The sequence below is a fragment of the Peromyscus maniculatus genome, chromosome 10, assembly GCF_049852395.1.
Source record: "Peromyscus maniculatus bairdii isolate BWxNUB_F1_BW_parent chromosome 10, HU_Pman_BW_mat_3.1, whole genome shotgun sequence".
In the NCBI taxonomy this organism is placed as follows: Eukaryota; Metazoa; Chordata; class Mammalia; order Rodentia; family Cricetidae; genus Peromyscus; species Peromyscus maniculatus.
The window spans coordinates 28,203,480-28,231,320 of NC_134861.1; the positions used below are offsets into that span (position 1 = coordinate 28,203,480).

At 39.2% G+C, this 27,841-nt stretch overlaps 1 long non-coding RNA gene across 2 annotated transcripts in view; it reads right to left on the minus strand.

Moving 5' to 3' along the window:
- Positions 1 to 27,841, minus strand: part of LOC107400960 (uncharacterized) — a 539,198-nt gene that overhangs the window by 351,453 nt on the left and 159,904 nt on the right. The window lies entirely within an intron of this gene.

Genomic DNA, 27,841 nt, shown 5'->3' on the forward strand with positions numbered 1-27,841 from the left:
TTCTATCCAGTGAAATACCACAGATGACCCTTTTTTATCTTCAAAATTATAACAATAGCTAAAGATTAAAAAAAAATCAAAATTGATGGTACATAATCAAGTAGCAGAGAGGAAAATGCTCAAGTGTAACATTCAACACTTCAGCATTTTCACAGAAAAGCAAAAACAAAAACAAAAAAAGGCAGAAAGACCCTCTGTCATGGCAACTGCTGGTGAGGAACAGGACTGGGAAGTGGTTAGGTCCTGCATGCTGACAGCAAGCCTCAGACCTTGTGTGGGAGGTGTTTCTTTTCCTTTGTTAGTGGGGCCTGCCTGGCATTTTCTAGGCAAAAAAAAAAAAAAAAAAAAAAAAAAAAAAAAAAAAAAAGATTCTACCCAGCACAGGGATTTCAGCTTCCTGTTTTCATATAAAATTTCATTTAGAGTCATTTAAAAAATGAATAAGAGTAGATGTCCAAGATAAATTACATCCAATTACAGTGTCTAAATTTGAAGGATGTTTCCAAGAACAATCCACTCATCCATCCAACATTCATTCAAAGCTTTATTATGCACTCGAGAATGAGGTGTCAGTCTCCGAAGCCCACGTTTACATGGCACAGTGGCTGTTGCTATTTGATGATATCCTAAGCTTCCTAGGCTTTATCACATCTGACTCGGAAAGAACTCAGCAAGAGGAGAATACAGTTATTTGGTCTTGACCTCAGATTTCCAAAGAACGTCAAATTCAAACCAATGTTTTATAGATACAGAGAAATACTTGCATAACTGCTTCAAACCATTGTGCTGTCCCTAACTAAGATGGTGTTCATCACACTCTGTCATCTTCTAGGAACTCTCAATAGTTACTTCTCAGTCCCTTGTGGTCCAGCAAGTAGATCTAAAGGATCAAAGTGAGCTAACACAGCATGGGTTGCTGGATTTCCAGGGTCTCTGCCTTGTCTACTGTGTGTCAGTGGCAGCAGCCAGGACCATAGTAACAGGAGGTGAGTACAGATGAGCAGCCTCCCCAGACCTCACAACCAGCACCGTGGTCACAGGCGAGTACACATGAGAGCCTCCCTGAGGCCTCACTGGTATCCTTGTATAATTGTGCAGATCTGCAGTAGACTTTACATACGATGAAAACAAAACCACTGAAAATGTGGGTTGTGTTTGTTGCTTCACCACAGCTTAGCCCTTAGCTTCTTGAACTGGAGGTAGTAACCTCATTTGATGACGTAACTGAATACGGTAGTTGTAAAAAGTATGACCAGAGTCAAGGTTTTCTAAACACATAACCATCACAGGCAAACACATAACGAATCTGAAGTGTTTCTGGCATCATTCACCCATGTTGCATCTTGACACTTCACTGCAGCCTCAGTTCTAAATGCACAGCGTTTAAAAAGCTTTGCACTGTGCATGAAATCATAACATGGAATACAAGCAAAGGTTTCCTGAGTGTCCTCGGTTCAGATTCACAACTTCTATTTGTAATAAATTGCAATGTTTCAACTATACATACACAGTTTCGTGCTAGCTAGTAGAAATATAATAGTTTAACTGTGGGAAAAAACAAATGATTTTAATGTTTGCTATTGCCATTCTTCAGTATGTAAGCATTGAATTAGTGTATCTGCATTGGGTTATAGTGTTTGGTTTTAAAAATTAATTTTTGAATTGTTGACTTGAGTTCCATTAAATAAATTTGGGATTAAGGTTAGGATAAAATTCCTAGCAATTTCTGAAATGACACTCGACATCCTTGTGCCCTTGTATACTGCATATTTACACAATGCAGTGTTCTCAGAATTGATGAACATGAAGTCAAAATAGCCATTGAACATGAAGATCACTGACAACACTTTATGCCCTACAATATTAAATAATCAGCCAAAAATTAATTTGTTATAAAAAATAAACATATCCATGTCATTAGTATTTAAATTTGCTTGATTCCTAAGTAAATGGTAAAATCATATGTATAATAAAGCATTTTCTTAATTTTTATGATTATTATCAAATGTTTGATTTATAGACCTATTTTATATACCTATATAGTTGGGGACACCTAAAGTTTTCTCAGGTGAAAAGGTATCACAAGTGGAAAAATCTTAAGATGTTTCACCTTAGCCTAGTAACACATCAACTATTATTTCATGTTCTAAATAATGCATCTTTAAATTGTGGTTTTCACAATATTATATCATTGCAAAATTGTAAGGAGTGCTAGATTTGGGGAAGGTGGGATGAACAGGTGATAAGCTATGTACTTGTAAACATTTAAGTGAAAAACATTTAGGGTTCCTATTTAGGCATGGGCTCCACCCACTTTTCTCCTTGTGATAAAATATTCTAACAAAGGCAACTTAAGGGAGGATGGGCTTGGTGTGGCTTACAGCAGCGCCAGAGGGCTGCAGTCCATCAAGGTGGGGCAGGCAAAGCAGGAGGCTGGAAAAGCATGGCATGGGGCAAGAAACCGGCTGGGAGCAAAGGGGGAAAGGAAGAGAGCTCCTCAGTGAACACTTCTCCCTGTAAGGCTCACCTCCTAAAACTTCTAAAACTTTCCCCCAAAGCACCACCTGCTAGTACCAGCTGTTCAAAAGGTGAGCCAGCGGCGGGCATTTCCCACTCAACCCACAACCGCACGCCCCACTCCTCTTTCTCTTCCCTTTTTCTTTGTCTCATAATTTATTACCCAAAACTCCTAGTCGTTTCTCTACTCTTGAAAAGCAATGCTTTTGACTGAATGACTTACAAGATGGAAAAGATGATCTACAAAAACACTGACTAAGTCACTAGCCTTTTGTCACTGATCAAAGCGCCCACCCTCACCTCCAAACAGGGTTGTGGATGATGTGGGCTTTATTGTCTTTATCCATCCATCAAAGACCTCTGCTGTCTGTGCATCCCCAGAACCTCTGTGGTTCAACTTTCCAAGATTTAGAAAAAAATGTTCCTAAACAGCTTCTCACTCTTAGAGCCCAGAATTAAAGAGAATAGGTGTCAGAGCTCTAAGCAGGACTGTAAAAGCATGCCGTAATTGCCTACCTCAGCCTTAAGCACTTAGAGCAAAGTAAAGATCCAGCATAAGTTTCATCAGACACAACTTTGAACCCAGAAATAAACTGGGAAAAATTCAAAATAGGAAAATGAGTCAGGAAAGAGGTGCCACCCACTCAAATCCACTGTCCCCCTACGATGTCATGATTTTGCATAGTAGAATAACTTGCTGAACTAGAAGACATTTTGTATGTGGATAGAATGATGAGATGATGGTTGTGCCAATTAAAAGTTAACAGAGAAAGCACTGAGTAAGGTGGCCACCACCTGGAGGTCCTGCTTTAACTTCCCTTATCTTTCTAACTCCAGGCTCTGGCAGCTTCAGATTCCATCACCATCTTTCTACTGACCAGGGCCAAAAAGGTTAGATAATAACTAGAAAATGAACCCATGCTCCTGACAACCCTATGAAGTCTGATTACCTATCCCAAACTACCCTCTTGCAGGCTTCCTTTACCTCATTAGGACACAGATGGCCTCATCTCGTCCATGAGCAGAACAGAATTCCTGAGGGATATGGTGAGCACGGACAGATGAAGGAGAAAAGCCAGTACTGCCCGGAGCTGCTTGCCTGGAGCTGTGCAGTACCTGGGCCTCTCTCCCACGGCAGCTGCCGACCTGATCTCTGTTCTGAACACGCATAAGTAACATCAAGAACAACACTACATAAGCACAGGATATCTGAGCTCTGCCTTTCCTAGCTATGTTCTCAACAAGTCAGAGGACAACCCTGAGCTGCCGTGGGGAAGTTTCCTCAGCTCAACGGGGGACAGTACTCTCTATCCCAGTGCTCAAAGGAGTAAATGAAATAACACAAGAAACAGTGAGTACATGGCGAGCTACAGAAGATTGCCACCTTCAGATGGAACTCCAATTACTGAGTTGGGCTTACAGTTTATCTTCAAATATTTCAAGACTGTCACAAGATTGTTGCCCCCTAGGGCTTAATTCCATATTCAATAGAGCAATATAGCTATACATGCATGCATGACCTGGAAAGTCCTAAACAGTCACCAGGGCTCCGGGTCTGCCTAGAAGTTGAGCAGGGTATGGACTTGGGCAGCCTTCACTTCAGCACTAATGGAAGGCTATGGTGCTTGAGCTGGAATGAATAATTGTCATCTTAGTACAAAAGAGTCCTTTCTCCTTGACAGTACAGGCCCTTAAAGCTCACGGCATGGGTGACTGTAGAATCCAAAAGAATCATTATCTCTAACAGTATAGAAATATAAATGCCTTTTATAGAAACACAGATTCTATAGTTGACTTATATGTCTGTATTAAATAAAACATATATTTATAAAATTGCTAGATACATGGTTGACTGAAATTTTTTGTTTGTTTGTTTTTTGAGACAGGGTTTCTCTGTGTAGCTTTGGAGCCTGTCCTGGACCTCGCTCTGTAGCACAGGCTGGCCTCGAACTCACAGAGATACTCCTGGCTCTGCCACCAGAGTGCTGAGATTCAAGGCGTGCGCCACCACCACCTGGCTAGGTTGACTGAAATTTTATACAAATACGTTATTACACACAATAAAACCAAAATATAATAAAGAAGCCACATGTGTTTTTTGTTGTTGTTGTTTCTCCCTTGCTGGACATGGAACTCTCATGTCACACATGCTGGGCAAGCATTCTACCACCAAGCTTCACTCCTAGCCCATCCAAGAATATTGTTTCTATGCAATATTCTACAGGACTAGTTATTTTTAAAGTAAATAATATGTATCATCTTTGAACCCGGAACTTTATAAGTTTGAAATCCTGTCAAAAACAAACATTGCGCCAGGCGGTGGTGGCGCACGCCTTTAATCCCAGCACTTGGGAGGCAGAGGCAGGCTGATCTCTGTGAGTTCGAGGCCAGCCTGGACTACCAAGTGAGTCCCAGGAAAGGCGCAAAGCTATGCAGAGAAACCCTGTCTCAAAAAAACAAACAAACAAACAAACAAAAACAATGCAAAGAGTGAAATGGCAACGGCAACTAATGGTTCATGCTCGCTGTCTCTGTGCTCCTCCTGCCGCCACGGTGCTCCTCCTGCCGCCACGGTGCTCCTCCTGCCGCCACGGTGCTCCTCCTGCCGCCACGGTGCTCCTCCTGCCGCCACGGTGCTCCCAAAACATGCAGACCTCATGGTCCTGCATGGTTCTCTGGTTACCTTGCACATGGTTGGCATACAAGAAAGTTTTGAAATACTAAACATAAAATACTCCATCCCCCTAATGAGTCTTCCTGTTTTTTTCCCTTGTGTTCATAGCCCCCTTCTTACTGATGGGTCCTAGTGACAGTCAGACAATACAACGGGAAAATCTCTAGCTCAAACAGCACATTTCAAATTCTTACTTGTTCACTCAAGTCCAGCACAAGCCATGCTCAGCAGTGTGGAACTGTCCATGGTTTTTCCAGCTTTTTATTTGGCTCTACTAAGAAGAATTCGTGTGTGTGTGTGTGTGTGTGTGTGTGTGTGTGTGTGTGTCTGTCTGTCTGTCTGTCTGTCTTTCTGTGTCTGTGTCTGTGTGTGTGGTGTACTACTGGAGGGTGATGCACACATATATATACATGCAGAGGCTACAAGATGATGCTGAACATCTTTCTTTATCACTCTCTACCTTATTGCCTTGAGACAGGGTCTCTCACTGAACTGGAAATCTGCCATTTCATCTAGGCTGATGAGGCAGAAAATGCCTGGGATCCACCTGTCACAACTGGCCCCCAGTTCGGGGGTAATAGATACAGACTCATCAATGCTTGGCTGTTTATGTGGGTGCTGGGGATTTCAACACATGTCCTCAAGCTCGTGCAGGGGATAGTCTTACCCATTGAGCATTCTCCCCAGCCACCTGCTAGGAAGGATTGTATTCTTCATCTTGCTGCCATGGTTGAAACTCCTGTCCTTCATTATAAAGTTATTGAAAGGTAACAAATAATATTCTTCTTCTATTTTGGGTTCCCATAACTTCTTATATGCACATGTCTCTCATCTTGCATTATACTGTATTGCAATCATACACATCTGCTGTGGGATGTTCTGTATGCTGTGATTATATTTTGCTCTGATTGGTTGATAAATAAAACGCTGATTGGCCAGTAGCCAAACAGGAAGTATAGGCAGGATAAACAGACAAGGAGAATTCTGGAAAGAGGAAGGCTGTCAGGAGATGCCGGCCTGCCATCCAGGGAGCAGCATGTAATGGTACACAGGTAAAGCCACAGAAAACATGGCAACATATAGATTAACAGAAATGGGCTGAGTTTAAGTGTAGGAGCTAGTCAGTGGTAGGCCTGAGCTAATGGCTGAGCAGTTTTAATTAATACAAATCTCTGTGTGTTTACTTGGATCTGTGTAGCTGCAGACCAGGCAGGACACAGGAAAACTTCAGCAACATATATCCCTGCCAGCATCCTCTCTATTGCACTGGTATTCCTCAAGACCATGTCCTGTTTCTTATACATCTAACAGTCATGGTGTCTAGTGAAGAATATTATATAATATACACTCAATACTAATTGTTGAAAAGTAGGTAAATAAATTGATACATTATCACACTGGTTAACTCAGTTGGGGTCTTTGTTATTATTATTGTTGTTGTTATTCTGTCTGTTCTTCATAGTCATATTTCAAAGGTACCAAATTGTATTTTTCTTAGTTTTACTTCAATGCTAGGAGAATAGATATACTAATAAAGTCCTTTCCACTTGAGGTAAATTCCATTTGAAAGAGTTGGCATTCTATCAACAAATAAAGCATTCAGCACATGGCAAGTTGTACTAACATCAAACATACCATAGAAATAAAACATTTGCATCCTACCCCAGAAACAAGACAAATGTATTTTTGGTAACAAGAAACCAATTTTGAAAATAAATATGGCATTCAAGTGTCATAAAAAATTCAAAGACTTACTAGTTTTTGTACATTATGTATTTCTAAAGTATGTTATTTCAGAGTTCAAGAAGACAACATTAAAAAAAAAGGCCTAAACATTGTCATATGGGTACCATAAACTTTAGGAAAGATGTTTTCCAAGTGTTACATGTGAAGACAAACAAGAATCCAGGGCAGAGGTTAGCACACCCAGACTACCCCAGAAAGTAGGAAAGAAAGTTGTCAACACAGGCCAAAAAGCCACCTGGGAATCAACTTGATGACAACAGATTCTATGAGGTTTTAGAGACAGGCTGTGAGAGGCCTGACGACCAGCCAGATGCTCAGTCAGGAGAGCCACCGGCATCTGAGTCCAGAGCCCAAACTGCAAGAAAGCTCCCCAGAAACACAGTGACAACATAGTCTCCCAGATTCACATCCCTGGCAGGAGAAAGAGGGAGCAACAGGAAGCTTACTGGGCCAGAGAAGAACAGAGGACCTGAAGTGATTTTACTCTTGCCTGCTTCTAGGGAAAAAGTGACTTTCTTATGTTTTTGTATAAAATATTAAGAAAGAGGTGGAGGTCAAGACAGATGATGGGAAGTTGTACAAAAGGTAGTGTACAGACAACCCAGAAACTTTAAAACTTGTGGTCACTGGAGGGATTTTGTTTGTCACTAAGAGAACTCAGCAATGTTGGCTCCACCCCTTCTTAGGGATGAGCTGATGGACCCAAAGTGGGAAAATGCCCTCATCAGAAAGGGGAGGAAGACACTGGGGGGACTCTTCTTTAACTTTGTAAAGTATCAGTGACTGAATACCATCTTTGTCAAATCTTCTAATACCACCAAGCTAAGGAAACCAATATTTCCTACACAATGGGTGTCTTTAAAAGATCTCAGTATACTGCCAAGCTAAACTTCATAAAGGGAGACTAAATTTAAGAGGTAAAATTATTAAAGTTTTGAACTACATAGAAAGAAAATTAGAAAAAGTTAAAGATTTGGAAAATGTGGCCTAGAAGTGAGAGGTTGACTAAAATGCACTTAGAAGTCTTTGTTAGCTGTAAACTCCATAAACACAAAAACATCATGCTATGGCTCCAAAAAACAACTCGGTCTTAAGCATTATGAATAACAGTACAGCCAGATAGTGGTAGCGAATGCCTTTAATCCCAGCACTTGGGAGGCAGAGCCAGGTCGATCTCTATGAGTTCGAGGCCAGTCTGGTCTACAGAGTGAGATCCAGGACAGGCACCAAAACTACAAAGAGAAACCCTGTCTCAAAAAAACAAAAACAAAAACAAAAACAAACAAACAAAAAAAGAATAACAGTACAATGTCAATATTCTGTATAATGGTCCTACTCTACTATTAAAAGTATGATCTGTAATATTTGGTTCTATTCTGGTTGCTATATTTAAGATAACATATGACACACCAAACTACACTCAGAAAACAGCCATTAAATAGTGTGGAAAATAAAAATCAAGTGGCTGAATTGACTATGGTATGTCATTTGCAGAAGGGAACCAAGAAGTGAAATATTTTGTCTTCAAGTGTTTCTAAGAGTCTTGGGTCAGATCTGGATGGTGGTATCTTGTGCACTGGTAGGAGGGAGTGATCTCCAACCAGAAGGCCCACTCTTAAATGTTTTGATCTCAGGACACCATTAGACTAAACTCTACTTAATAAATTATCAAGACACGAATTTCCATTTATGTAGACTATACTTAATAATGTTTAGTATATTTTAAATTAAAAACAGTTTTTCAAAATAACAAACCTATAACATAAGTAAAACTCTAATTAGTTGTTTTTAAGTTAAATCATTTAATAAAAAAGTAGCATGGCATTTTAGTTTTTGAAATCTCTTCAATGTCATATTTCATAAAAGACAGCTGTATTCTCATATCTACATTAACATTCAGTCTGTTAAGATGTCACATGTCATGTAGTCTCCGGTAGACTTCACTGCATTTTTGTTCAAGATGCGAATGAAGAAGACAAATGATGTCTGTGTAGTATTAGGAAAACAGCTTTGGCCATGAAGGTCCCTGCAAGAGATTCAGAGTCGCTCAAGGTCCTTGGATGACACTTAAGAAAGGCTGATCTGGTACAAGGAAAAATTATTATTAATTAGAATTATACAAAATTGGGGTGGATCATGTCATGAGACAAGTTAGGGTTCCTGGAGCTATTGAATAAAAGCCCAAATTACCTAACTTGTCAAGAGATTCACATTTTAGGAACAGTGTATAATAAACCCATCTTCCTTTCAAGTGCCTGACATAACTCTATAGCAACGTTAAAACTGAATGTCCTACTAATATCTATTTTTAAAGAAACTGCCATTTAAAAAAAAATTGAGTTTACCACTGAGACAGTCTTAGGGTTGCTGGCAGTACAGGGGTGTGGAGTTGCTGGGGAGTGCAGGGGTGTGGGGATGCTGGGGAGTGCAGGGGTGTGGGGATGCTGGAAAGTGCAGGGGTGTGGAGTTGCTGGGGAGTGCAGGGGTGTGGAGTTGCTGGGGAGTGCAGGGGTGTGGAGTTGCTGGGGAGTGCAGGGGTGTGGAGTTGCTGGGGAGTGCAGGGGTGTGGAGTTGCTGGTAGTGCAGGGGTGTGGGGATGCTGGGGAGTGCAGGGGTGTGGGCTTGCTGGTAGTGCAGGGGTGTGGAGTTGCTGGTAGTGCAGGGGTGTGGAGTTGCTGGGGAGTGCAGGGGTGTGAAGTTGCTGGTAGTGCAGGGGTGTGGAGTTGCTGGTAGTGCAGGGGTGTGAAGTTGCTGGTAGTGCAGGGGTGTGGAGTTGCTGGGGAGTGCAGGGGTGTGGGGTTGCTGGTAGTGCAGGGGTGTGGGGTTGTTGGTAGTGCAGGGGTGTGGGGTTCAACTTCTCAGGCACCATGGAATTTTCTCTGCAGCAATTCTGAGAGGCAATGCAACCTTATAGGTAGGAAACAACCCTTGGTGGCAGACATCCCTTAGGAGTGCCACCTATCACCACTTTCTGCATATCACAGATTCTTTCCTTTGCCTGAAAACATGCTTATTCTATACCACTTAGGTTTGTCAGCACTAACAATGTTGGAAAACCTCTCCTTCTACATTATAGGCTTTCAAATATTTAAAGATAGTGAGTTTGTCTAAATGCTTTTTTTAATAAATAGGCTATACCTTTCTGAGATAAGCATGATTTCATTGGTAGTTTAAGACATAATCTTGTAATAAGTGAACCAAAAGCTACTCCTGGAAAAGTATCTCAAATGAAAAGGTGACTTTATTGGCAGAAAGTTACAAAGTCTTTCTACAAGTTGTTTTTTTTTTTTTTAAAGCAATTCCTTTAAAATACTGCGCTGTGTTTCAAAGCAACTCTATCAATCACCCAAGTCTCTCTGTACATGAACAATTAATTTACTAGTCTGAAGTTGACTTGTGGAGGTATTTTTTAATCTATATCAAAATGGAGTTTTCAGTCTGATTTATAGTAGATTAATCAAGATAGAATACAAAGCGATTTTGTGTTCGGTGAAGCTACATTATATGAAATCTGATTCAGTTTACTGAATTGATTATTAATGAAAGAAATGTGTATTATGTATCATAACCTGGTGTCAAAATCTGTTTGTTTTGAGCTGACCCATCAGTTACAAATGAGCTGCCCCACCTACCTCCCACCCCAATGATAATATAATATGCTGATCAACAGAGGCCAGGTACTCAGAATACATGCATTGTAGCAGAGATGTGCTAATCAGCATTCCCTTTCTTAGCTGCATAATTCACACAAAATTAAAACCCAGGGTCTGCATCTCCCATCAAAGAAAAATGCAAGAGGTATGGGTGAGTGATTAGTCTCTGCAGTTGGCAATGTTTGGAATGGCATCTCAATTATGGCCTGTTCCCTGGAATGCCAACCTCCATCCTTTGGTTTTCTATAACAAACCTCCTTTTTGAGCCTTAGTTGTAGAAACTGAATTTGGGATAGCACTTGGCCCTAGCATTTCAGAATAGGAAATGTCTTCTACTTTCCAAACTGGAGGAGCTGCTTATTACTATGAGGTTCTGGAAGCAAGAAGAATGGGCAGGAGACTGAGTTTCCTTTGTTTTTTGTTTTTTTTGTTTTTGTTTGTTTTTCAACTTGAAGGGCAAAGTGAAATAACTCCAGGCAACTGCTTTATCTATATTTAGAACCCTCTACTTGAGAAAAAAGTGAATTCAACTCTTCCAGGCATTGCTGTAAATAATATCCATCTTCCTGCCCATAAACCACTAACATCCTACTGTCTTCCATCAGGTAAGTCCTTAATCCCCCCACACTCTCCTTTTTTTTTTTTTTATTCAATAGGTAAAATTTACATGTGGCTAAATGCAGAGATCTTAAGAGGGCCATATAATATGTTTTGATAAGTGCATATTCCTTTTATTCTCAAGGAGATATTTAAGACTCTCATCAAGATATAGATCCTGCCTGTCACTCAGAAAGGTTTTCTTATGGTCCTGCTCGATCACCATCCGCCCAGGCCTGGGTCTGTTCTTCAGCTTCAGTGACGGCATCCTGACTTCCATCTAACATGGTTCTGGGCCTCGCCAGTGCTGTCACGTGTGATATGTTCCTCTTCTACGTATTTTTGGTTAATGCTCCACTATGTGAATATGTCCAAATTATGACTTCATTTATGAACATTTGAGTTGCTTTCAGTTTAGGGCTTTTATAAAACGAACTACCACAAAGCTTTTATCATGGGTGCCATTTTTCACCTGTCTTTCGTAAATATTCTTCACAAGCAACTCCAACCTGACAGCTTCAGTTCTCCACATCAAAACCAAGATTTGGTGCAGAGAATGGACATATATCCACCTTGGGTGTTGGTTGTTGTTACTTTTTTTTGCTTTTTCTTATTGTCTTTTTGTGTTTTTTTTTTCTTACTGTTGCTTTGTTTTGTCAAATTAAACTTCTTGAATTTTAATGACAATATAACATATATATTTATGCACATATATATAATGTTTTTATCATCCACCAATTTGCCAAAGTAGATTTTATAGCTCCCTCCTAAAATACGTTAGGTGTATACATGGTTTCTGATGTTATGCCCACCTCCATGTCACACATACTTAAACATGGTCTCTTAAAGATCATCTTTCTTGCACAGAATATACTTAAATTTTTAATTAGATTTTGTGATCTAAAAAATTATCATGCCACAGATAGAAATTCAAAAATAAGTCTTTAGTATAATCTGCCAAATGCCTGAGTTTTATAGAAGAGCAACCTTGGACACATAAATTGAAAAACCTTACCAAAGGGAAGCCATTGTGAGTGACAGAGACAACATCAGCACCTTCTCCTCCTTGACAGTCACAGGAAACTACCTTGACTTTTAGGTCATTCTAAGGCTAAAATCTCACCGCAAGAGGGAAGAGAGGGGCAAGCCAAAAAACAGAGTCCGTGCTTTGTATGAACAAGGCCTTAGATTCATCCCCAGCACACATCCATTCCTCCAGTCAGTCAGTCAGTCAGTCCTACGATCTTTATATGAGTTTCTCCTCCAGAAGCTCTTGATCGATTATGCCTTTACATTCATGTTATTAACAATATCTGATACTTAGTTCACAACATTTTTAGAACACTGCATTGTCTGAGATAAACTATGTCCTGGTAATGTTGTAAACAAGAAAGGATAGTACTCTCTATTTTCACAAAGAGCAAGTGTGACAGGATTGAGTGCTGCTGACCAAAGTCAAGGAGGCCAAACTCAGCCTTGGCAGTTCAGACCCTGCTCCCCACAGCACTCCTTGAGTGAGGGTCTCCAGTGTCCACCACCTTTTTTATATTGTGTTTTGCTTTTGAGCACCTCAGCATGAGCCAGCTTTGGACCACACGCTCCTGCACCTAGGGCTTTCCCATGGAACGATATCAGTGGGAAGATTGGGGGCGTACACTTCTGGGATTTCCTCTGTCCCTGAGGCCCAACATTAGCCTGCCCACCCTGAGCACACCCTGGTCTCTGAGGATGACCTTTCTGTGGCACGTGTATGCTTTTACTGTAGTGGTGTGAACCAAGCAAGAAAAAAAAAAACGGATTTTGTATAGATTTGTGTCAAAATCAATAACTTTTAAAAGTTGAAAAATCAGTTTTAAAAATTTCCTCAGACATAAATAACACTCAATTTGCTATAGATCAAAGTGTTTAGCACATTCAGAAGTATTGAATCAACAGAAAAATGTAAGCAATAAGGAAAGTTAAGATCTTCTAAAAGTAAATTCTAAAGCGCCTTTGAATGGAAAGACAAGATTTATTTTTATGTTTCAGAAACCTAGGTGGTTTGAAAATTCAATATGCTATATTGTATCATTTTTCTAATATTGTCTTTTCTACACACACATTTCCTGCAACATCAAACATTTCTTAAGAGCACTATTTGGGACAGTTTTTTTTTATATATATATAAACAATTACATTTGCCTTAGAAAAACATGAATGTCTTTTATCTCAGGTAGTGAATTCACTTAGTAAAACTTCTATCAACAAGAGCCAAATGTCTATCATTTGTTGTAGTTAATATTTGAGTTTGCAGGGGCATATTCATGAGCTGGCAGCAGCTGTACACTTTGTGACATGTAAAGTTGGCATGGATCTATCAGGCATGCAAATATTTATATCTCCTTTGGCTAAGTACACTGTTCAGCTCTTGAGAAATGATGGGTTTGTTTAGAAATACTATCAGTGGCCTCTTTTGTACTGAAATTCACAATCAGAATTTGCCTAAAATTTCCAACATTAAAAACTACCAGAAACCTGGGAAAATGATTAAAAGTAGTAGATCTGGACATAATTGCTAAACATAAGTATGCATACACACACACACACACACACACACACACACACACACACACAAAATCCTTGTTTAATTTCAATTTCCAAACAAACATGACTTTTAGAAAAATCACATTTGAAGGAAACTTTAAAATACTAATGCATAAGACTGGAGATGGCAATAAACAAGGATTGAAATCTTTGCTTGTATGAATACACCATACTATAGTTAATAAATTCCTGCTTTGGTAAATGTGGGACTTTTAAACATTCACTTAATTATAATATCATCTTTTTTTTTTTTTTTTTTTTTTTGGTTTTTTACGAGACAGGGTTTCTCTGTGTAGCTTTGCGCCTTTCCTGGAGCTCACTTGGTAGCCCAGGCTGGCCTCGAACTCACAAAGATCCGCCTGCCTCTGCCTCCCAAGTGCTGGGATTAAAGGCGTGCGCCACCACGCCCGGCTCTATAATATCATCTTTATGTAAACACAAAATCTTAATCTTTCTCATTCTCTCTCTCTCTCTCTCTCTCTCTCTCTCTCTCTCTCTCTCTCTCTCTCTCTCTCTCTCCCTCCCTCCCTCCCTCCCTCCCTCCCTCCCTCCCTCCCTCCCTCTCTCTCTCTCTCTCTCTCTCTCTCTCTCTCTCTCCCTCTCTCTCTTTCTCTCTCTCTGTTTTCAGACAGGGTCTTACTATGTATCCCTAGCCAGGAACTTGGTATGTAGACCAAGGTAGTCCAAAAGTCACAGAGATTCTCCTGCCTCTGCCTCCCAAGTACTACTAGGATTGAGGGTGTGCCCCACCACACGTGACTCCTTACTTCTTTCTTTGGTGCAGAGTCCATAGTAGAATTCATGAATCAACTGAATCAATAATTTTAGAGATCTTGATCCTTGCTAACAATTCTTGGGTATCTAAAAAAATCAAATATATATAATGGTGGATTTATTGTCTCTTAACAACACTCTAAGACAAAAGTAATCCTTTCAAAAAGCCTGAATCTCAGCCTCCTGGAGTCTTAGGCAGAATTCCAAATTGTAGGCTGGTCCACTAGGCCATAGTGAAAACTTTTCTGAAAAAGAAAAAAACAAAAGGAGAAAACAAAGGGAAAATCCTTGCTTTTCACGGTTTTTAAACTATGAAGTGTCATGATCCACTTAAATGTGCACAAAACAGTATACAAGTGCATAGCTCACAGGAAAATGAACCCTTGTCATCCTTGGAAGGTGAAACAAAAGAAGCTTCCTGTCTTGTTCTTCCCTCCCTCAATACAACCACCACTTCATCCATCACGAACCTGTAGTTGTACTGAGGCAGGGAGTTCACAGTCATCATGAATGTGGGAAGAATGAGAGAGAAATGGACTCTAAAAACTGTATAAGCAGCATCAACTCATTAACAGGAATGAAATATGCTTATGGCTAGAGATCAGAAGCAAAGGGCTGGCATTTGTAATCGCTTCATGTATGTGGAAGTAAAACCTACCTCTGAGAAGTAACTTCCTTCAAGAAAGACTATGAAGTGAAAGGAAAGAAGATAAAACTCTGAAAAGCATCTATCCATGCAGACTGGCTTAACGAGACATGTTAGTCTTCTACTATATATGTAAAGAACATTTCGAATAATAGAACATGGCTTTGTTTTGGCCAGATTATAATCACAGATTCTCTTACCTACCCTTTGGGTTTATGCTACCAAAAGCAAGGCTGACAATGTAGTCAAGTATCTTAGCACTGACCTTGAAGCACAATGAGCATAAAGTAAGAATTATCAGGTTCATGGTCTGCTAATCAAAAGCAGTTGGCTGAATTATAGCCCCTTCTAGACTCACCCCAAATTCCTAACTAAATAGTTGTTTCCCTCAGCTACTTTTGATGTGCAAAGTAATCAATTCAGGATTTTAACTGGCATTTTCAAGAACTAATCATTGAATATCACTTGAAGTTTTCAGGTTGGACAAGTAGGTTGAAAATTAATCCTGTGCAAACTAGAAAATCTGTTTATATGCGACAGAAAAGGCAATCCCAGGTTTATGTTCAATTTCTGGTTTGTAAGGAGAGAGAATGGGTTAGAGGCCAATTCCACAAGTGCTTTTAATGCTTTTACTACCTGAAAAAAAATATATTATAATACAGTCCTGGCCTTATTTTCTTAATAGTGTTCTGCCAAAGTAAAGATGTTTAGAGATATTTGATTCATAAAGTAATAGATTTTTAACTTGTTGAAGAAATATAATACACACACACACACACACACACACACACACACACACATATATATATATATATATATATATATATATATATATATATATGTTCACACACACATACAATGCCTAGGATGCTATGCAAACAATCTTTTTTTGTTCTACTTTCCAGAGAAAGTACTATAGGGAGCGAGTAATCAGCTGTAATTATTGCTTTTGAAAACTCAAGCTTTAAAACCCACAAAATAGTTTAAAAATAAATGCAGGAAGCTTCGTAAAATACATTTTCTCAATTCAACAAAGAAAAAAATCAAACCAGTTAGGACACTCAAGTGTTATTTGCAGCAATCATGATAAGTCAATTTTGGCTTAAACCATGATTGTCATAAACACTCACAAAACATATTATTTACCAGATGGCAATCTTCCTCAAGCAAACACATAAAACTTATGTTTCATTATTATCAAATAAGGATGAACTTGCCACTGGGGTAACCTCCAGCAGTTAAACAAACACATCCACACAGAACGAGTGCTGTGGCTTCTACCACTGGATACGTACAAAGAGCAATCTTAATACTTAATATCGCTGCCTCACATTGAAGAACCAAAGCCTACATAAGAATGTACATGAAAAATGGCTTGTTTGTATATGTGGATGGACTTGTGCTTTTATTTGCTTGGTTTAAAGCAATTGCATTTTAGTATATGAAGAAATAAGAGTAGAAAATTAATACCTATGCTAAAATTTATGTATTTATTTATTTTAAGTATATGTGTGGATGCCTGAGTGTGTATGTATATATGTGCATGAAATACTAACAGAGATCATAAGAGGACATCAGTTCCCCTGGAATTGGAGCTAAAGGTGGTCGTGAGCCATCATGTAAGTGCTGCGAACAGAATCCAGGTCCTCTGCAAGGGCAGTAAGTGCTCCTAACTACAGAATTATCTCTCCCATTCTAGCTAAAACATCTTTGAAAAGAACATTCAGTTGAGGAGCTAGGAAGATTGCTCAGTGATTAGAGCATGGGCTGATCTTCCAGCTGACCCAAGTATACAATTCCCAGCTCTCAGACAGCAGGTCACAACCATCTGTCACTTGAGTCCTAGAGGATCTAACATCTTTCCTCTTCTGGTCTCTGAGGACACTGTATGCATTTGGTTCAGAGCATACATGCAGACACACATTCAGTCAAAACACCCACACATGTAAAAATTAATAAAACATTTTTTTAAATTATTAAATGTATAAAGCACCTGAAAACTTTTAACTGTCTCTCTCCACCAAATACAGTATCAGGATCTATCAAAACTTACCATCTATGGATGTACAACATCAGAAGTGAAATTTGGGTCAACACTATGGACTAATTAATATGATAGGATGCCAGGGGTCTATTTGTTTCTTCGCTGCTTTCATTATTGTTCACTTGTCTTGAGACAGTTTTTTTCAATATTCCAGGGTGGCCTTGAACTCTGCATCCTCCTGCCTCAGCCTTCTTAGTACTCAGATTATCAACATGTGCCACCATGCCTGCCTTACTAAAGATCTCTTGCTGGGCAGTGGTGGAGCACACTGTTAATCCCAGCACTCGGGAGGCAGAGGCAGATGGATCTCTGTGAGTTTGAGCCCAGCCTGGGCTACAGAGTGAGTTCCAGGAAAGGCCCCAAAGCTACAGAGAGAAACCCTGTCTCAAATAAACAAAAACAAAACAAAAATATCTCTTTGTGATAAACCTATACTATGATTTCAGAGAGAGAGAAAGAGGGAGAGAGAGAGAGAGAGAGAGAGAGAGAGAGAGAGAGAGAGAGAGAGTTCTGTTTGAAAAGTGCCTCTTTGCAACTATAAGCATTCTTTTTTTTTAATTTCTAAAAGCTCATAGAAACTAAAATATAGTTTCAAAATCAGCTTTTGAATTACAACAATTAAAATAAATGGATCTTCTTTTTCTACTTATTTGGTTCCTGGCCTAGCAATACTCTCAAACAGGCTATGACTAAGAAGTCCACTGTAAAATAATATAAACACCCCTTAGCTTCATGCAGGTACAAACAAGAAGTCTGCTCGGTCTCAGGAACCATGGCCATAACCAGAAGTCCAAGTCATGGACAGACGTGAGGATTTTCAGAGAGGAAAGTGGCAAGACTTACCTGCACACCGTGCCAGGTGCTGCAAGGACCCAACTCAAGCACCACGGAATGAAACCCAACATTTGCTTCTGCTGCACAGGACAAGAGGTCCACAGAGTGCCCTACTGATCTCACTCACTGAAGCATCTTCTGAGGAAATTTCTCATTTCATTTCTACCCTTGAATGAATCACTGACTCTGAAAAGTGTTGGTGCACTGTCATCTTTCTGAATACAAACACGTGTGAAGACCAAGGAAATAGAACCAACACACCCTGGTCTAAGACAACGTAATGGATATATTAAATTAGAGAGATATTGGGAAGAAAATTTTGGTCTTCTCCAAGTTGTCCTCTAAGACTAACAGTTTAGGGCAGAAGTCCCCATTACACAGCCCCAACCCAAAAGGCAGTATCTCTCTGCTGAGCTGCAGGAAGGCAACACACCTCCCAGAACATTGCACCACTGACAGGTAGATTGCCGTTAGATCGTAACTTTGTTGAGGGTTGAGTCTCTCTCTCTCTCTCTCTCTCTCTCTCTCTCTCTCTCTCTCTCTCTCTCTCTCTCTCTCTCTCTCAGATTCTAGATTGCACCTAAAACACTGAGTAGTTTCAAAAAAACACTGCTCTGTGACAGACAAAATGGACCACTTATACTGTACATCAACACCAAAAACTGTAATGGACTCTAGTGAAGTCATTTCATCATTACCAAGAGGCCAGAGAAAGACAACCTCTGATAGCTGTTCCTTCACGAGGGCTCTCCTAACTGGAACCCAAATTGAACTTTCATTCTTGAAATGTCATCAAAGTATTTATCTGGCTCATAACAGCTAACACCTCATGAATTTATTTGAGTTGCATTTTTCTTCTTAAGTTCTAGTATACTCATTTCTTAATAAATTAGAAAATAAATAACTTAGGCACACGATATTGAAATACCACTTTCTACATGAATATTTTATACAGCTAATTGATATATTTATTCTCTTGTGTTTCCACTCAAGTTAAATGTGGGTAGCAACAGTTGTAAAGTTGAAAATAGTTGATAAAGTTTAGCAAAGAGTAAGGATTGCAAACATTACTTCTTTGTGACTATGGAACCATTACAGAACAGTGTGAAAGGCTGAGATAAAGGAAACAACTGGCCGCCATGTCTCCACCCAAGTCTGCCCCACTTCATTGCTCTTTCTGGAAATGATGAGTATGCTAAATGAGGAAGTCACTTTTAGCCTTCACTAAGCAGCCTACTGCCCATCACAGAACCATCCTCATATCACTAGTTAAAGAGAATATCCTCTGATATGAAAACACTGGAAGATGTGTTTTCTAAATGAGCCCTCTGCATATCATTGTCCATGTATCACCATCAATAATTCAAACTGAATTCCTCAACTGTGAAGACTGATATTCCTTATCAAGTAAAAAAGAAGCCACTTATGACTACAGAGAAACAGCAATTGAGCCTCCTTCTCCTAGGCAGAAGGAATTCAGTGAATAGGTGTTTTTCCTGCGAATGTGGCTTGAAATTCCACAATACATTGGCAGAGGCTCTCTCCAGCAGGTCACTGGAAAATATCATCTGTATACAATTGTGCCACTAGTTCCCACATATATCCCTCAGTGCCTCTGGTTAATAATGTGATGTTTTCCTGATTAATGAAAGGCAGACAGCCATTACCCACAGAAGCAAGACAGAAGAACAATGGGCGCCTGACTCTGAAATGGCATGGCAATGACCTTTCCCCTGTAGCCCAAGGGCTTGCAGCAGCTGGGACAGGCATCATTAAGGACTGCATGCCAGTCTTCTTCTGTATCCCAAACCCCTCCATGACAGGTTCACTTTGTCTTACCAAACCTCAACTTCTGCATCTCTGAAATGGGGATAGTACCAGGCTTAGTTCATGCATTTTTCAGAAAGTAAAAAGACAGGGTAGCTTCTAGGGGCTTATGAACTCTTGCAGTTTCTATTAAATTTTGTCACTGAAAGCATAATCATAAGTTATTCATGTTAAAATATTAGGCAAGGCCATTGTTTTCTTGGCATGTTTAGAACTAGAAGGATAAGAAAATAATTTCTATTGATTTCACAAATGGAAAAGGAATATAAAGCTGGAAAAAAATGGTCACTTGTAATTAAGCAGATCTGTTTCTTCTAATTTTTAGAGTAAATGCAATATTATAACTCTTTACTTTTATTAACTGCCAGAATCAATCTGAGAACCCCTTTCCCAATACTCAGAATGAAAAGAACGGGAGTTTGTTTTCATTAGACACAGAAAAGTGGTTTCATATACAAGCATGCATTGCAGAGGCATTATTTAAGCCATAGTGCATATAATGAACAAACTGTAATCATATCTTTGTCCCAACTCAATTACAAAGGGAACTCATAACTTAGATGCTTGCAATAAATATCTATTTCCAATTTTGGGCTGATCATTAAATATGGTTCACTCTGGGAATCTGTTAAATGCAAGAATGTTAAAATTCACTTACATTACTTAGAACATATTGATTCTCATGACTATTAATCCACATAAAACAAGTGGTTCATCTACAGAGCAAGAAGCATTTAAGAAAAATTCCACTCAACTCCCATGAGTCTCTGACTCTGTTCAAGTCAGAGTTTCAACATTTTCAACCCCAGAGATTGGCATTTGAAATGAAGCTTATTTCCTCCTCCTCCTCCTCCTCCTCCTCCTCCTCCTCCTCCTCCTCCTCCTCCTCCTCCTTCCTCTCTTCCTCCTCCTCCTCCTTCCTCTCTTCCTCCTCCTCTTCCTAATTCTTCCCTCCTCTTCTCTCTTACCCCTCCTTTCCTTCAATTGTGGCCTCTTGAAGGACATTGGTGTTTACTTCCTTCCGTTATCATCCTACCTATCAGATCATACTCTCCAGAAAATATGGAATAAATTATTTGCACCCAGATGCTTAGTGACAAGACTTCAAAAATTAAAGCTCCCATAAATTACTGCATTTCACTAGACTGGGTCTGCCAATCAGCAGTGTTCCTGGTATAACATCCAGGAAAAAAAATCTCCATATTTGAAAAGCTATGAAATTGTTTTTGCTTGATTTTGGTTTTGTTTCTAGGCATAGTCAGTCTCATAGTGTAGTACGGGTTGGCTTAGAACTCACTATATAGCCCAGCTTGCCCTGAACTTATAGCAATCTTCCTATCTTGCCTCTAAAGTATAGGGATTACAGGCATGAGCACCATACTCAACTGGTATTCTGAAATATGAAATTCCTATGTTCCCAAGTATTTCAAGTAAAAGCCATTCAAAGTGTAGCTCTGTCATTTTGAACAAAGGAGTCATTGTTTAAACATCTATTTATTGTGAACTAAGATGACAGAGGTATAGGGATTTCTAATAGTCAACCATAACTTAAATTTTAAAATGAAATTTACCACATTTTAACCTAACAGATTAAGTTATAAGCACAGTTATTTTGGAGGTTAACCAGGCTGCACAAACATGTCAGACAGGAACTGTAAAAAAAAATGGAATATAGGGGCCTATAGCAACCTGAAGAACAATGTCTCATCTGAAGAGGTTCACATTAAAACAAACCCTGAGAAATCACTGTACTAGTCAAACTCAACATTGCCAAAGGAATAGTGACTTATGAATGCCAAGGTAGGCTGCAAATGCTTCTCCAGCTATAACACCCCGTGACTCTGTGACTTGTGCCAGTGTGGAGAAGGAGGGTTATTAAAAATATCAACACTGCTCTTATGCAACCAAGAGAAGTTACTGTTGGCCAGCTTTGTAGAAATGACGTAACAGCAACAAGCTCTGTCTGCTGTAGCCCTGGCCAGACAGGACCTCACACGCAGCTACTGTGATTAGGAAATCGGAGAGTAAGAAAGATGACAGGTCAGCATGAGTGGAAAAGGAAAGTCAATAAACTGCCAAATTCTCAGCGTGACAAATAGGGAGGGTGTGGAGCTTTGCTGTGTCTTCTCCAGTGCAGAAAACAGGAAGAAGGACAAAGAACGAACCCCAAACACATTACATAGCATCATTCGTAATGACAACAGTGAGTTAGTTTAAAAGTCTAAAATAGGTCAAACAGAACTCAGGAGGGTTTTTTTTCTCAATATTTAAAAGGTGTCTTTACAGAGCTCAGGCATATCATGAGCTCTTGTGTATCATATCCCTCTTTCCCTTTGTAGCATTAACTAGACAAGAGACAGAACATCTGAGTCGCACAAGATTGCTCCCATTGTAGGAGTTTGGTTAGGTTAAATGCATACTCACAATGGTTATGGGCTTAAAGAAATCAATTTTACCCACTTGCGTCAATTGTGGCAGTCTTAATATTGACCACATTTACTCAAGTGTCTGCTGCATATATCTCACAGCTACTCAGGGCTCATTTATAAGTGCTATGCATATCACACCCTTTCCTCTGGAAGAAAAAAGTGATTTAAAAGAATTATTTTGCTCTTTTTCTTCTCTTTAATGGGGCAATGCCAACAGGTCAGAATGTCTGCATACATTATATAGATCTTTATCTGAACCTTTAGTAAAAACCAATAACTACCATAAAAGTATAGAGGGGCCTTAAAGATATGTGTCTTATATTAAAAGTTGAACATCAAAGTTTAGCACATATAGACACAAAAATGGGAAATAAGACTTTAAAACATAACTTTTTTGTCTACTGTTTGCCTAAGACTCTCCACAGAACCCCTCTGGGGTCTGATTCCATTTCAAAACTTATATAAATCTTGTAATATTATTTTTAAGACATGTACACCAGAGTTAGCATCACTAATAAAGTGTGGTGTACTTTGAACATACTTTTATCAATAAGAGAAAAGCAAGATGTAATTGGGGTACATGGGAAAATTAAAAAGACCCAAAGTTTCTTACTTAATTATCAAAGCAAATGTATTTTTGTTGTTGTTGTTTTCTTGCTCTTAAGCATGGGTATTTATAAAACACTAATGTCTACAATGTGTGTATATATATATATGTATGTATGTATACACATACTTATATACATACATACATACATACAGTTTCAAGCATTGTGCCTTCTAAAGTAGAGCATATGTGTATAATGACATTGCAGTACTTAGAGACTGGCCACCTTCATAAACAATATAGTGAATTAAGCTGAATAGGAATGTGATTATCAATATGAAATATCTTTGCCATAAATAACTTAAAATTATTCTTGAAAGCTTAGTGATTTCTTTCAGCCTTGGATTTTTCCCACTATTATGTTTTATAGAGAAAAGCCTGACCACAGGCCACTGTATTTACACCACACTTGAATATAAAATATCTAAAATAGGATGGGAAGTGATGCGGATATTTTCACAGGTTTGAAAAAGCTCAATATTGGAGAAAAACCTATAAACCTTGTGCAGAGCATGATGCCTAGAGAGTAAAGTGGTTGTAGTGTGGGTACTGTGTTGGCCTATGACCTGTCCGCAGGCCCTGAGGGTTTCTCAATTATAAAAAGTAAGAGATACGTGCTAGAATTTCAAATTCCTCAAGAAGAGCTGAGAATTTGAATCTTTTCAGTCTCCCAAGATCAAATGTTTGTAGCTCACCTAAAAATCATGGGGAAAGAGAGATGCATACATACATGAATGCATGCATACATATATACATACATAAGTACTTGGAGTCTGGCCTATCTCTGGGCCACAAGTTAAGAAGCTACCTAGCCCAGGCTACACCACAGGTTAATTATTAACAACCTAGCCCAGGATAACCTATAGATTAATTAACCACCCCACTGCTGGCTTTCTGACTTGTACTTCTGATAGCCACATTCTTGCTAAGTGGCTCTCTCCTCCATATTTCAACCTTTCTGGCTGTAAGAACTGATCACTTCTCAAGTTACAATCTGCATTTTAGCAAGTTGCTCACAGATACCCAAAGACAGACAGACAGACAGACAAAATATATATTTAAATGAATAAATAGTTAAACAACCTCTATGTGTGTGTGTGTGTGTGTGTGTGTGTGTGTGTGTGTGTGTGTGTGTGTGTGCATGTGCATGTATGTGACAATTTGGGGAAATTGCATGTGAGCAAGTGTGACTCTCATAGTTTAAGGATATCAGGTTAGTCACAGGACAACTTTTTTAATATAATTTCATTTTTGTAGGCTGAATAGAATCAGTATGCTAGAGAATATGAAGTATATTGTTAAAAGAAAGCTTCACAATATGGAAATCGGAGAGGAAGGGAAAGCCCTCCAGGGGACTGATGCAATCCTCCAAGCCTTGCAAGCCTGGCCATGATGAGCTCATTCTGTTTCTCAGGTCAGTGCATCACCGCCTGTGGACAACGGCCCTGTCCATTTCCTCACAGCTATAATTCTGAAATACTACATCCTACTCCTTTATCCTCAATCAATTCCTCTCATATGTGCATCCAATTCAAAATTCCACTTCTGGTTCTCAATCCTCCATGGACTCCAACAGTCTACCCCACATCCTTCTGCTCACTCCAGTCTCTTCAAAACCGCCTTCCTCTTCTGCTTTTCCACAGAAACTTGCTGTTTTCCTGTCCCGTCTTTTGAACCCACTCTCAGTAAGTCCCCATCTTGGTATTTAATACAGTTTTTCAGTCACCCCTCCCCCACAGTGCTGTTCTGCACAAAAGCCTCTGGTGATAATGATTGGAAACGTTGTATGAGATCCTTGTGCAATGCTGTTCACCTGTCACCTGCATTTTGCTGTTGAAGAATCCAAGTAAGAAATGAATAGCATTGTGCTTTCTTTTTTGTTTGTTTTTTTTTCCCCTTCAGACATGTGAGAATGTAATTTTGAGACAGTTTTGTTAGGGGTGAGAATTTTGCCTTCTTTTCCCTTCCTTCGGTGGTCTCCAGTGTCAGCATAGCCTAGGAAGCCAGTAAAGGCACTTAAGTAACAACAGCAGTATCACTGCTTTTTAATCAGGAAAGGGTTGGATGAAATCTCCCTCAAGTGTTAAAATGATAGGAGTTTATTTAAAGAAAGTATTTACACTCCTCGCTAATTACTTAGGTGTGTGCACACTGATACCAAGCAGGACATTACAGCCTTCAACCATCTCCAATACATCATTAAATTAAATTCAGGAAGAGATGTGGATTTAAATCAGAAACATGCTTCAGCGATTGAGAATATAATAGCTTGCAAATTTCTCACTTTTTTTTTTAAGAAAAGAAAAACCAATAGAATCTTCCTTAGAGGCAAAAGGCATTTACACAATTGGGCATCTATTCTGAGCATGACTACAGAATTACAACCCTCGTCTGACTAAAGTTTTGTAGCAAAGAAAGTATTTCAGCATGCCCAGAAAAAATAATTTAATTAAAGAAAAGTATATTCAGGCTGACCACTTTAGAAGAAAAGGTCTTTAAAGTATTCATCCTACATTTTATAATAGAATAACTTCTTGCAAAAATTCCTTCTGAGTTTTTTATTCCACTCATGGAATTTCCTGTTTTCTCTTGCTTGCTTGCTTTCAATCAGCTGTACAGCGTAACATCTATGATAAAATAACCAAGTTTGGAGTCTGGCTGAAACCAGAGGTAAGGTCTCTACTATCATGGATTTCACAGTAGCATGTGGATAGAACAAATAAATTAGTATTTTTCTTTGGTAACACATCAGTCCTAATTTGCAATTAGTACTGGATGAATTAGGATAACTGGGTAGGATAAAAGGCAACCTTAGAAAGTCTTGTAAGTCAAGTAACATTCTTTTGAGCAAGTAAAGAGAGACAAAACGCTTGGTGCTTTCATGATTAAAAACCCATTACTTCATGTGCTGACCTAAAAAAAATAAATTTAAAAAATTGAATCCACCAAAACTAAGATCAATAAATAAAAAACAAAACAAACAAACAAACAAAAAAACCCTTCTACTTGGTGAGGAATGGGGAATTCCAGAATTAAGGACCACAGCAGATGAAAACACTGAACCAGGAAATGACAAGAATGCAAGAGGGTCTGGGATTCGGGTGAGCAGGTGAGGTGGCCACACTCATAAGACAGGTAAAGAAGGCATCGCTCAGGTTTTTCGACTGAGATAGGGATTTCGATTCTTAGTTTTAGAGCAGGGAGAAAGATAATTAGAGAAAAATAGCTGGAAACTAGTTTAGGAAAGGATGTGAGATTATCAGTCAAAAGACCACAGTCTAGGGGAAAGATCTTGGTAGCTTCTTCCAGAACAAGACATTGTATTTGAGAAATGGGTAAACCAAATGATTGACACTGGCTGTTTGGGGAATGCTTAGAAATGAATGCTGAGAGGCTAAGGCAAAAGCTACATTTAAAATAAATAGCACACTCTGTTGGAGGAATATTGTGCAGTATTTGAATCTCAGCTTGTCCAGTGAATATCCCTGGAGGTCATTGCACGTATCAGATTAAAGGGAAGTCCACATCATAGATAGACAGTTGAAGTTACGGGGCAGTGAGTCTACAATATAGAACATAACTAAATCCATGTCAAAAATAAGATTACCTAAGACAGAGGCATAGGATGGAAGGAGAAGGGCCAGGACATAGCCTTGAACCTCTCAAACATTTGAAGATGGGGGAAAATGAGTCAGATAATGAATGCCAGATAAGAAGTGGCCTGATTCATAAAAAGGGCCAAGAGACAAGGTGCCACAAGCCAAGGGAAGACCATGTCTGTTCATTAGTGGAAAAGCAGAACATCCAAAGATTCCTGGAGGTTGCAGAAGAATGTGGCACCAACAGGATGCATATATGTTCTGCTTGGTCCTTCTTAGAGAAGAATGGATTTAATAGTGCAAGGCAAGTTGAATGGTATGTAGGGGATAAGGAAGTCAATACATCAGGGAAAAATCTTAGGGGTGTGAGACTAAACTTTACATGATAGTTTGGACATGCCTTGATATATCTAAATTGTGATATCACCAGGAGTAAAATTACCATTTCAGATATTGTTTCCCCATGACCACACAGCCTCCCCATGAATAGAGTCTCTCTCATTCAGAAGAAAATTCCTGTATCAGGCGTCCCTTCCAAATCTGTGGGCACTCATTTCCCACTCCAATAATTTACTCTTTAGACCTTGAATATCCTGAGCAGAAATGGGCACTATGAGCAACCTTAACTAAGGGAACATTTTACCATGTCATTGTTCAGACACATTCTGAAGGCATGTTTAACTCATGAGTCTCACAGTTCAAAAGACTGATGGCTGATAATTTCTTAAGAAAAGGCATAAGGACTTGATTTTTTTTTATGTAATAGGGAGTTAAATAAAAAATGTCACCGTTCACTTGTGCTACCTCAACCATAACTGCACTGCATTGAAATTGTCCTTATCTATTCAATAACTAACTGTATCTTGTCATGTAAAAGCTCTGACATGACAATTAACATCTCTGTTATTCTGCAAGTAAAATTCAATTGCTCACTAGTAAAACAGAATAAAGAGAACCGGGAAAGGCAGATCTGCCACCTATCTTCTTCCCCACTCCATCCTTGTGTGTCTTCTTTGCAACTTACAGCGAAAGGATGAAAAAAACTTTCAACGTTTGTTCTGTGATGTAATAATATAGCATTCACCCATCCAATTATGACTCAACGTAGACTCAGACTTGGAAAGTCACTCTACATGTTGAAATGAAAGAGACATAGACAAATGGTCAGAACTCTTTCCTGCGCAGCTCACCTTTCTATCATACTAACTTATGTCCTTCCCAAGGTATCTGTGAAGATCAATGCAGTGATATTGACACCAACAACTTCCATTCATTCTGGACCTACTGGGCCAAGCATGGCAACATGTGAAT